This window comes from Platichthys flesus, chromosome 7 (genome assembly GCF_949316205.1).
Source record: "Platichthys flesus chromosome 7, fPlaFle2.1, whole genome shotgun sequence".
Taxonomy (NCBI): domain Eukaryota; kingdom Metazoa; phylum Chordata; class Actinopteri; order Pleuronectiformes; family Pleuronectidae; genus Platichthys; species Platichthys flesus.
The window spans coordinates 17,717,880-17,730,310 of NC_084951.1; the positions used below are offsets into that span (position 1 = coordinate 17,717,880).

Below are 12,431 nucleotides of genomic sequence, written 5' to 3' on the forward strand. Positions count from 1 at the left end.
TATGGAAAGCAACTATAGGTACATTTACAAAGCTGCAGCACTTAAGTACTAATCTGAGGGACTTTATGGAAAAAAGTGAGAGAAGCTATTATACGATTTACTCTCATATTTGACAGCTATAGTAGTTTGCATATAGAGAGTGAAAACCCCATAACGAGAATATGAAATACGATGCACTGTTAGGCACAGCTAAACGTGTGCTATAAAAAATTATATAGCGCTGTAGACTGCAAATGGAGCGTAGGTGTGAACGTGAGTGTGAATGGTAATTTGTCTCTATGTATGTTGGCCCTGCAATGCTGAGGACCTTTCCAGGTTTTACCCACGTCTCTCTCCCAATGTCTGAATGGGCCCCAGCTCCACCCGTCAACCTCAAATGATAGGCAATATAGACCATCTATGATTCTGACATAAAAATTATTCCACAAAACATTTTAACACTTTGGTAGGTAGATGTATTGTCTTTCTTTTGGTTAATTGGAAGACAAGATTGACATAGGGGCGCGATTAGTTTACCATCAAGACTGGAGGCACAGGAAACAACCGGAGAGAGACATTCTTTCCGTAACTAAAAAATACATCATCCCTTTCCTGTGATACTCTATGTACATATCTACTTGGGGTTTTATAAAAAAAAAAAAAGCACAAGATATCATGAATCGGGTATGTTTGTTAATCCACGTCGTGCATTATAGTTAATTCTCTTGAGGGTCACAAGGGAGGAGCTGGAGCCGGTTGACATTGGGGCGAGAGTCGGGCTACAACCTAGAGACAGGTCGCCAGTGAATCGCAGGGCCAACACACATGCATTTTGTTTATATACATTTACACTCACTTTCACACCTACAGAGAATTTTGAGTCTCCAATCAAACTAACTTCAATCTACATGTTTTTGGCCTGAGGGAGGAAGCCGGATTAGCTGGAGAAAACCCACGTGGACACAGGGAGAACACGGGCAGTAACGTGGAAGACAGGCAAACTCCACGTAGAAAGACCCAGTGCAAACCAACACCCTGATGCAGCAGTTCTAACTACTGCACCGCGATGCCACAGACTTGTTTAAATATTAACATTTCTGATTTCATATTTAGCATTAAAAAAACAGCGGGGCATAAATAACTAAAGAAATGGGAAGACTTAAAGAAGGAGGGCTGTGTTGGATCACACTTCCTACCTGCTTTTGTGTGTGTGTGTGTGTGTGTGTGTGTGTGTGTGTGTGAGCGTGTACATGTGTAAAGGTAGAGTGCTCAGACACACAGAGGCTCCTCTCAAGTAGCAGCATTAGAGGCAGTCCAGGACTCCCAGGTGTAAGATGGTGAAGAATTTATCTCATATTGCTTCTCTGGCCGACAACCAGAGTCTGAACTGAGCCCTGTTCTGTGTTCACCACTCCAACACTGGCACACACACAAAACCCACACCAGTGACACCGCTAATCCTTCTGAACGAACATTACGTTCGTGCCCGCACATTGATTTGTGCCGATGCCCATGTGCTGCAGCAGAGCTGTGCGTGCATGCGTGTTAGCAAGTGTGTGTGTGTGTGAGACATGAGAGAAAGAGCCCCCCCCCCCCCCCCCCCCTCCTCCTCCTCCTCTCTAACCCCACCTGGCAAGGAGCAATTTAGCAAGAATGTAGCAGAGAGGCCTAACAGGAAATCCCTGCTGTCTCACCTGCGCTGGCCCTCTAAGCTGTGATAGTACTGTACAGACACCCTGCTAATACCCTCTTAAAGTGCTCATTGCTGCCAGACACAGTGCACGGAGGGAGGAGGAGGAGGACAGATGAGGAGCGAGGGGTGAAAGGGCGGAGACGCGCGAGGGTGAAAGCTTGAGGAGAGATAAATGAAAGAGTGAGAAGACGGGTGGGTGGAGATGATGGAGACTGTCTCCGATCGTTTGACTTGAGCCCATCAACACCGGCTGACACGCGGCTCCTCCACCGGCCTCAGCCGCCGCGTCAGCAGGTCTGTCACAGGAAATCAAGTCTGGCTTTATCAGCTGGCACGCACGCTGAGATGATGGACAGCTAACAAGTCGCAGTGATTAACCTCTCTCTTCTCCTTCAATTTCCTCTCCAATTTTCCTCCCAAGCACCCCCCCCCCCTTCTCCATGTCCTCTTCCAACAGCACCTCTCTCCTCTCACACGGCCACGTCTGCCCCTCCATCAACACCCCCCGTCCCACCAGCCGTGCTCCAAGCGCTCCGGGAGTTTTTCCTATTGGCGTTTAAAGGTGCGGGTCCTGCGGCGAGACAAAGTGAAACGTCGGTGCGAGGAATCCCTCCCGCCGGGTCGTCGCTGGGAGAGGCCCACATATGGCTTTGTAGGTTCCTGCATTTCTGTGTGGATTTGTGTTCCAGTAAATTGGTGATAACATGCAACTCCTACAGTCTCCGGGACAACTGCGGTACTCGTTCTGACTTCACAATTGGACACTAGGGACTGCAGTCTGTTTTATAATCCCTGCTTTTTATAAGTGGATGAGAGAAAAAAAAGGAAGAGGAGTGTGAGGGGGAGACGAAGAGGGGCCCACTGCTGTCCAGCCGTCCAAAGGACTTTGGTGATTGCATTGAGGCATTCCCTTTAAATAGAAGACTTTTAAAAACATCACCCCGTCATTCCCAATAACCTCTCTTCAGTTTTCCAGTCCCTCACTCAGCACCATATCATTTAAAAAAATGACCTTGATTTGTTTTCAAGATTCTGCGGTTGCAAAACTATTAATTATTTGCAATACATGGGATTTCATTAATCTATCGAGATTTACAGACAAAAACTAATAACCAGCGAGGTGTGCGTACACACATGTATATTTTCCTTCATGCACAGACGCAAGTAACTGCGATCAAATATGCAATCATGCACACAAATACATAAACTCTGTCATTCTCTTCGACTTCCTCTCTCATGCTCGCAGTCACAGCCAAATGTGTATTCTGGACACTGGTTTAGCAAAGTAAAACAGAGGCTTAAAGAAAACAGCTTCTCTGTTTGTCCTCACCTCCCTTTTTCCTGCCTCACATTTCATCATAAAAGTTTTTCTGGCAGGCAAATCTGCAAAGGTATCGAGCCCAGCGTCAGCTGTGGTCGGCAATAAACAACACACGGATTATATAAGTCGACCACAGTCAAAACGGCAGAACCAGAGAAGATGGGGAGACCACAGAAAGGGCCTGGGAATGCACCAACACTTGCACACGAACAGTTGCACTCTCACTCATCCACCTGGGAGTCCGACGTTTCGAGGAGAGTCCCAATGTAACTGTTCTGACCTTCACCCATGGAAACGCAGACGCACACACACTCGTGAGCTATACAATGTTTTGCCTCCCTGTTCAAAGTTAAAGTTTGAATGACACCTGAGCTGACAACACCACCATAACACTTCTTAAATCCCTTGAGTGGAGTGGATCTGGCATCTGAACTCGGACACACTCCATCAGCTGCATCAGTTCAGGCTGCTGTGGTGCACTACACACACAGCTGTGTGAGCGATTCACTTCTCTGGCTGTAAGACGTCCAGCCAGCCTGTGTAAATACAGCAGAGGGCAGCCATTAGATTTAACCTATTTAAAGATCGGGGCTGTATAATTAATCATCTAAATTTATGACATAATATTGAACTATTTTGTGTTTGTCTAGCCATCAATGCCGCCAAGTCTGGACTGTATCACTGAAAGAAGGAAGGCTATTTCACTTCAGGACGATGCTAGACCACCAGAGAGTTTCCCACAGCAGCTATAATGAATCCAATATCTCTTTTAGGCGAAGTGCATGCATCAAGGAGAAGCCAACACATTCTGATATGATGGAGAAGGATATAATGATATAATGAAAGAAAAATAGCCAATGCAGCCAAAAAAGGGGAATTTATACAGTATCACTGCACCGCCTTATACAGATGTGTATTAACACCTGACTGGGGGTACCTTTAGCTCACACAGCTGTGGGAGGGAGTGGTGTTAAATGATCCATAGTTTCCTGATGAGGCAACAGGAACCTCTACTAGACGTCAATGTTCATAGTTACAAGGTTCAAAATCCTGAAGAGGGTTTCTTTTTCATATGAATACATTTGTGTTGTGTGTGTGTGTGCACGTGCAGGTGGATGTTGTAATGTCAAATGCAAGAATGGCAGACTTCACAGAGCAAGTTTAGCTTCCTGGAGTCCCTGTGCTGATTCTCACATTTAACACACACACACACAGACACACACACACACACACCCACACTGTATAAACAAGCACATGCATGCACACAGAGGATTTCCTTTCCACCTGAGCCGGCCACGCCAGACATGACGACACTAGGGTTGCGGAAATAAGGGGCGACCCCTGTCCTGGGGCGAGGGCTGGGTGTCATTTGAGGTGTGCCATCAAAGCCTGGGATGAGGCAGCAGTCAGAGCTCTGATTAGGAATCGTATAATGGACGGATCACCTCGGGGCCGGCCCGGGATAATAAGCGGATGTAAACTGCCTCACAGCGGGGGCTGCGGGGCGGAGAACGGGGCACATTCTCATCGTGCGCCGCAACATCTGTGGATAGAACCATGGCAACACAGCTGTCTGCCCACGGGCTATAGAGAGAACATGGGAAAGCACAGTGAAAAAAACTGAAAAAAAGACAAGGGCACATACTCACGCACAGAACTCCCAGGGTCCTCCGACAAAAGGATCTTTGTCAATGGAATGAATGAAGGTTTTCTGCTAAAGCATAAAAGTCGATCATGCCATGCTTTGGGTATTGTGGCAGTGGATGGATATATGACACAGAAAATGGAGGGGTCTCACTCCGGGGTACCATCGCACTGTACGCAGCTGCCTCAATCCCTCTATCGCCCTCCATCCATCATCATTACGTCCTCCAGCAGAGAGACACACACACACACAACAGCACATTCACCCACACATACATATAAAGGAAGAGACGCTGCAGGCGTTCCCCCTCATTAACACTTGCTCCTTCTTTGATTATTTTTCCTGATCATTTCCAGCTCCACACACCAGTTGCTACATCCTGGTTCCAGCGGAACCATTTCCTGTCAGACCGCAGTGAACAGTCACTCTGGCAAACACGTGGGGAAGGCTACAGTCTGTAGCAGGATCTTGACCAACAACTTGATTAAAAACAGTCACTTAAGAGACATTGAGTGGATGAAGAGTGTTTGAAAAAGGACAAGGCTCCAGAATAGACTTTTAAATTGTTGTGGGTGATGTTTAATCAAACAATTGCATTCATCATATGTAATGAATGTATAATTAAGGACTCCTCAGGTCCCAGCATGGTATATCTAACTATCTACAGGAGAGGAGAGGAGAGGAGAGGAGAGGAGAGGAGAGGAGAGGAGAGGAGAGGAGAGGAGAGGAGAGGAGAGGAGAGGGGAGTCCTGTATTTCTACTTTTCCCTTGTTCAATCGTTATTCAGAAATAGATTTTTGATTGAATTTGTGGGAGAGAAAACTCTTCTGGTACATTTTTCAAAAATGTAATTGTGTATGTTTGCCTGCGCATGTGTCTATATGTGAACAGAATTAGAGGTTAAGTGGTCCGAGTAAAGCAGAGTGACCCCGAAGAAGAGGAGGTCAGGAGAAAAACAAAGAAGCATATTGTTCCTGGCTGTCTCCATCAACTCACTGCCCTGGCCAAACAAAGCCTTCATTACTCTGTGTTTTTGTTTTCTTTCAAAATGTATAAAAAATAAAGACCTCCATGTGGGATAAATCACTGTCCTCTGTAGGACCAACACTGTATCATAGCAATTAATAAACATTAGTGGGGAGTAGTGTAACTGTATCTCAATCCACCTGTGTATAATCAGATTTGTATTTGGAGTGCACCCATATTCTGACATTTACGGTAAATGTATTCAAATGACCTGAAGCGATGGCGAGTTTATTCTGTTATTTTTCTCACTTTCCAAAAACAGGTATTATATACATCCTGAGATTATAATCAAATGAATCTCAGCCATATGTATGTACTGTTATTCTGAGAGCTGGACATGTATCCTCACTGTTAGTTTGCCAAGTGTGACGCAGTTGGATAACTTGTGCTGTGATACAATTAACACGTCACAGCGTCTCTTCGGGTCAGATCTTCTCACTGAGACATTTTGTCCAAATGTCAACATACAAAAATCATTATCGATTACACAACAGATTTCTAAATTTTTTTTTTAATGGAAACTTACAAATCTCATTATGCACAAATTGATTCTGAAAACACATTTGCAGATTCCTGTACACATTCACAAATCTGATTATGCACACATGGATTGAGATACAGTTACACAACCCTCCGCTCCCATTTGTAAATAGTTCTGCTTCAATAATGGCCCCATAGTCCTCGAACTTAACGCATGAGTTGCGCCGAAGCATGTGGTATGCGTACACTAATGTGCGTTTTATGTGCATATGGACAAGTAACGTTGTGCACACACTCGTGTTTGTCGGGCCCGTTCAGTCGCGCACATATTTACCTTGTTCCCTGCGTAAACCATTAAATATCTCATCCCCCCTCTGACCCCTATAACTCCACTTTATGGCTTTTCCACATGGCCTCTGAAGAACTCGCGGGGGCTTTATTTTGGACCGCGCCATGTTTGTTCTGGGGGGCTCTGACGCTTTGCTACTCACACTGCATCCCAAACCACAGCACCCCAGGAACCTGGGAGCAAGCTGCTGGGTCTGAGAATTGGTGACCGTGGTCAGCGCAGTTCAGATGAGGTCATATTAAAAATGGTTCGGCAGTGGTCGGGGACTCGTCGCAACAGGTCCAGGGTTTCAATGTGAGGTTGACAATTAGTGGTCAGCTCAAAACGGGAACTGTTTCCCATTTACATGAGCCAACAAGCTCACTGTCCTCCTCCGTGAGTTCATCAAGTTCTCACCTATGTTATTCGCCCTCGATTGTGGCGGTATCGACAGATGGCGGCTGAGAGTTTGACGGAGGAAAAGGGGAGGTAGGTGACAAAATGTGGGGAGAGATGACAGATGGAGGACGGTTGTATGAAAGAAGAGAAAATATGGACAAAGGGAGCCAAAGGGAATGAGGCAGAAAGAAAGACACAGAGAGAGGGAACACAGCAGGAGGAGAGTCCAGGGTGGAGCGCAACCAGGCTGAGACCACATCTCTTCTCCGCCTCACTACCTATACCGACCATCAATCAGCACGGAGAACAAGGAAAGATCAACAAAAACAGTCCAGCAGGGACCACAACACACTGTACCATCACATCACTCACTGACACAAGCCCACAGCCTCCTGCATCCATCAAGAAACTCTATTCTCTCGCTTCTCACTTCCTCCTGTTGCTCCATCTATCCTTGATTCTTTCCCTCTCGCACTCCAGAATCTTTTTTTTATATATATATATATATATAAATATATATATATATATATATATATCTTTTTCCTCTTGTTTTCCCCCCCATCCATCACTGTCGCTACGGTTGATGTTAACAAGTCACTTTTGAGTAATTTATATCTTCTCCGAGTCATTACACCTCAACCTCAGAATCAAAACTTAGCGGAGGTCCCCTGGCAGCCGCACAGCCGACGCCGGTGATGAAAGAGAACGCAAGATATTTGAGGTCACATCTGAGAAAGTTAAATTGAATAACCACAGAATGTGTTCTCTGCAAACACGGACATGTTGCCACATTGCAAAATGTGCATTGACGGCGTCCTGCTCCTGACACGTCTCAGAGCATTCGGTGAGGAACGAAACATCATGGCCGTGTTATGTTACTGAGGCTTTGACTGAAACAGCTTCCGCCTAGTTCATGTCTGGGTTTCCCCCATGTGGGTAAGTGGCCACCTGCAAAGTTTATGGACCTTCACAAAATGTAAACCTCAACTAATGACTCGCAAAAGACATTAAATATGACATGATTTGTTGCATCCAAAAACTGAGGGTCATAACTCAAATCATGTGACTCTCATGGACTTTGAATGCCAACCGAACAAGACAGCAGAGATAGTGATAAAAAACACAAAGGCTGGTGCTCACTAGGGGATTTCTAACTCTGAAACGATTTAAGAAACATGGGAGACCACAAACATTATGACTAATTTAATGGATTTTTCAGTTTCATAATATAATACATGTTCAACATTTATGATTCAAGAGCAATCAGTAGTATTTAGATTCTTTTATAAACCCCTGACACTGTCCCCGTCTCCGAACAAGCCCGATCATCATAGAGTTTGCACCGGCCCAAAGACATATTCATGCAAAATAACTGGTTCTATTGGCATTGGAACCAGAATTGGAATTTGCAGTTAAAGGCCTTATATTTCGTTTTTTATGACAGAAAAAAAAAAAAACTGCAATCCGAGTCAAACCAAAATTTTACTTGGATCCCATTTTGTGACTTTTTTTTAATAACAAAACATTTGAGATGGAGGCAGGATCTTTCTCAGCCTGTGAAGGGGGACAGGCCAGACAAAGTTTGGCAAATTCCAAATCCAATACAATTGAAGTAAAGGGCGACCACAGCTTAGAGTCAAATTTAAGTGCCGTGTTTCTGAACCCTTGGATGACACCACAGGAGCAGTATGGAGGCACATTATGTTTTTTTCAGTTGTTTTTTTACATTTGAAGGATCGGTCGGCAGTTACTTCAACTGCATTGGATTTGCTTGCAACTCTGTTTACTCCTGAAACTCCAAAAGTGTTTTGTGGACTCAAACACTTCACCCACCCCTCCCATCGACCCAGTGGTGAGTAAATAATCAGTGAATTTTCATTTTTTGTTATATAATTTAAATATTTACAAATGTTATCTGGTAATATTACTGTATGTCCTTTATTTTTTGTCTTTCACACTGTGAGGTTGCGATGATGAGAATGCCTTCAAAAAATTTTGGTCGAAAAATAATATTTTCATTTGTTTCCTTCTTTCTTTAATAATATAATTTATGCTACTATTAATTTCTGTGTCATTGTTTTGTCATGGTTGTATGGTACTTTGATCTTACTCAAACCGCGCATGTTGTGTTTTGCCCCTAAATCTAACTCAATTTGCAACTGAAACATGGAATTAGATTTATGGGCAAAACATAACAAACAAATTCTGATTCTGACTTTAGTCAAACCTCATTATTTTCCTAATTCTGTTCTCAAAGAAAACTAAACACAGTCTGAGCACCTGCAAGCCCTTGAGTTGTGGCTTGTTTCTTGAGCGCTGGCTGGTTAAAAATGCAGGAAGGTCTCTGATAGGTTACCTGATCTCCTGGATCATAGTTACAGCCCTGCATTGTCCTGATCGAGGCAGGAAAGACACACACACCTACTGTATTAAATGGGTTCAGTTTCCACAGACGTGCAAGACACACACACACACACACACACACACACACACATTATTTTCCACATTTTCCAGCTATGTGGAGACAGATTCAATCACGCCCATTTAGAAGCTGTCCTTTACTTTGACTGACATATAAGTACACCTCCACTTGCTCATTCCCTCGCTCACAGGCCCTGCTCTGTTCGGAAGCCAGTCCACGCTCAGTCCCGTCCTGATGTGAATTGCTTTTAGAGACAAGTGTCTGGGAGATGAAGCTGCTCCTCGGGATCGGGACACACCGGCCTGTCTCCGGGGAAGAGGACTATTGTACAAATGTCATTCATGATGAAACCTACCACACACACACACACAGGGAGGAGGGTGAATGATGGTACAATAGTCATGAGTTGGACAAAAAAAGCATCAAACATGTTGCTCTTGAGGAATTTTAAATGAGATGAGAGAAAGCTGACTCAAACTGCAGAGGGGGAGATGAAGGAATAATGATTGGATGGAAGGAATGAGGTGAAAAGAGAGATCCTCTGCTCCCTGACTCGTGCTCACTCAGTATCTCTAGCCATCCTCTGCTCTGCCCACTTATTCCAGGAAACCTTAGCCGTTCCCAAGTGGGGAGAAAGGTCAATTGCAGGAAAAAACTACAGATTGGGGATGACAGTTTAGTAATCAGCAAAGTCAGCATGTGTGTGTGTGTGTTTGTGACTGTATGAGTGGACAGCTGTAGTCTCGGAGAAGTGACGACAGGGCAGGTCACAGAACACTGAGTCAGGAGCAATGTTGTAATGTCAAACAGTATATCTTGTCATGCACCCATATGACAGATAACACACACAGGGATCATTTTCATTTGGCAGAGAAATCTCTCAATAACCGAACCATCAACTTAGCTGTCGTTGAAGGTGGACAATGATATCTCTCCCTGACATGTTTAACAAGGTCGGTTTCTTTTAAAGAATGGTCCAACATGATGAAACATCTCATAACCTGTTAATAAGATGCAAATTTCTCCATTTAAATGCAAAAATACTGAAAAGATCGACCCTAGTGTGGTACTGGCTAAAATTCACTGCCCCATTGAACAACTGACCAGTGTAACAAAGGTTGTGTATTAAATGTTTATATTAAACCTGGAAAAAGTAATGAAGGGGAGTTGTACACATAGTGGGCGGCTCCATTTCAGCAACATCTCTAATTCCTCCAATAACCCAGGAATGAATTCAAAATACACAAACTGCGTCTGCGCAGCGGTGTCCAGGTTCCCACAAATACACACAGCTCAGTCTCAGCGGTCAAGCATCACGTTACATTATATCATCTAATAACTAATTAAAACCAAGCTTAACAGAAAAAAATAATTATTGGATGTTTACTTTGACTTTTTAGTCCGGTCTATGTCCCGTCCACTAACAGGGAGGAGGATGGATTTATGACCCATACTAAAGCCAGCCACCAGGGGGCCATCGAGGTGCTTTGGCTTCAGTTATTGGGAACTGTCACGTCATCCATCTTTATATACAGTGACTGTGCCCGGTAAGTCTTGCCCCTTGAACATTCACAACTAATTTCCAAAACCGACATTACAAGCACAACATGACATGAGTCAAAATAATCTGAGAAACAAAAATATAGAGATCCATTACATACTAGACAGCAGGTTCTACATTTTTGTTTTGAAATAATTGTTTTATTATATATATATATATTACATTTTATATTACAGATTATTTGGCCACTCTGGAATTAAATTAATGGAAATCTGTGGTAGAGACAGAGAACTTTAAGCCCTTGAGGCCCCCGAATTACCAGAACTTATCAAAAGTGCGAACAAAGGAGACGTCATTGTGACCCACAGCCTGCAGAACCCTTTTATCTCCCTCTCTCTCTCTCAGGGGGTTATCGGAGGGCAAATCATAAACTGATGAGGTAACACGTGTCCTGATCTTGCCATAAAGTAACACGTACAACAAAAGCACCAACACATTTATTCACACGTGATTTCAGTTGGACACACAAGCACAAACAAGCACACACATAAAAAACACCACCCACTGAAAAGCAATTCTTTTAAGTATGATGTATTCAGCAAACTGCGAGGGCCAAAATTCCTTGCACATGTAAGGACAATTAGGCCTAATTTTGGCCCAAATTGCTTCCTGTAATGATGAGTGGACATAGTTAGCGGGCCGCTCTCAAACTGCAGAACACAAAGAGATCTAAAGTATCAGTTCCAGGTCTAGAGTGTGATGGAGAAAAATGCTAAATGATCTCCATCGCCCCCCCGCCACCTCACACACACACACACACACACAGATGCACACCTCCAAATCCCAGCATGCAACGCACATCCATTCCTAACAGCAGTGATAAAATCGTAAGAGTCATGGAGTCGAAAAAACATATTCAAAGATGAAGAAGAAAAGCTGCCAGCTTTCTCCAGCCTTCTGACCGACTGACCCGCCCACACGTGGAAGCCCCCTGGTGGGCTCACGGAGCCACACACGTAGGATCCTGTACGACTGCACAGTTTCTCCTTAAGTTTCTGATGTTGTGTATCTGACGACGAATGCAATGCACTGGAGGTCCTTGCATGAGTGTTGTTGCGACAACTCCTTATCCTCTCACATATCTCAAGTATCTGTGCATGCGACCTGTTCATCGAGGCTACATTTCCAGGAACGGTCCACATGATAAACTTCACTGTTAATGTGCATGCATTAATCTAGCAGCAAATGTTCTCTGCTGACCCCAGACCACAACTTGAAGGGCACTCTGAGACCACATACCTCCCCCAGGGAAAATGCCCTATCGTGCCATGTTAAATCCTGGATCTGTCCATTTATCCAGATCCGCTCCAGGATTGTACATACATGCTACTAAACAATACATTTTATAATCAATATAATGTCATAGAAAGTGATTAAGACCCATAACATAGCACAGCCCTTGATGGCCTGATTGCAGCTATCTGCAGACATTTTCAGGTAGCCACATCCATCTGAGGGTGCTTGTATCTTTATGAATGTTGGAGTCGCTCTGTGCATCAGGGGAGTGTGTTTGTGAGTGTTATCTGTTTGTGTGTGTGTGTGTGTGTGTGTGTGTGTGTGTGTGTGTGTGTGTGTGT

General features: G+C 44.2%; 1 protein-coding gene across 1 annotated transcript in view; it reads right to left on the reverse strand.

The window, feature by feature from the left end:
- LOC133957106 (ERC protein 2-like) overlaps positions 1–12,431 on the reverse strand; it is a 143,959-nt gene that overhangs the window by 112,338 nt on the left and 19,190 nt on the right. The window lies entirely within an intron of this gene.